We start from the raw sequence: 755 nt of genomic DNA, 5'->3' as shown, positions 1-755 counted from the left end.
CATTACGGAATAGGTTTGACATATACAATTTACAGTAGTAAAGGTAATGAAAAAACATGTGTATGGTTACGTTGTTATTGTTGTTATATGCCATGGAGTTGGTTCTGACTCACAGTGATCTTGTATAGGGGTTCCAAGGGGCAGCTGGTGAGTCTGACTCACCAACCTTGAGGTTCACACCAATCTTGTGGTCCAGTGTATTATCCCATAGCACATCATTAATGCATATATATATATATATATATATATATATATATAAAGAAAGGCATATGTGAGTAAATACATGTGTACATATAGGGATATCTATAGGCATATATATATATTTTTTTAATTCATTAATTAATTTACTTATTTTGGGGTATGTGCTGCCAAAAGGCCTTCAAAAAGTTGGTGGGAAATTTCCGGTATCTTTTAATTCCATTTTTCCACAAACTTTATGAAGTTCCCTCATGTAGCTACACAAATAATACACCACAGAAAGGACATAATTACAGACTCTCCCAAAACATACGGCAAACATCTTGCAGGATTTGTTTACAGGGTTAGAAAGCTTGGGATCATAGTCTTGGGGAACAACTTAGTCAACTACCATAACACAGTTCACAAAGACAGTGTTCTATACCTTAGTTTGGTAAGCAGCATTGTTGTTGTTAGGTGCCATCGAGTTGGTACCGACCCATAGTGACCTAATGCACAGCAGAACAAAACACCGCCCAATCCTGGGCCAACCTCACTACTGTTGCCAAGCTTGAGTC

This window comes from Chrysochloris asiatica, unplaced genomic scaffold (genome assembly GCF_000296735.1).
Source record: "Chrysochloris asiatica unplaced genomic scaffold, ChrAsi1.0 scaffold00304, whole genome shotgun sequence".
In the NCBI taxonomy this organism is placed as follows: Eukaryota; Metazoa; Chordata; class Mammalia; order Afrosoricida; family Chrysochloridae; genus Chrysochloris; species Chrysochloris asiatica.
The sequence above is the reverse complement of the archived record's forward strand: the minus strand, read 5'-3'. Positions refer to the sequence as shown.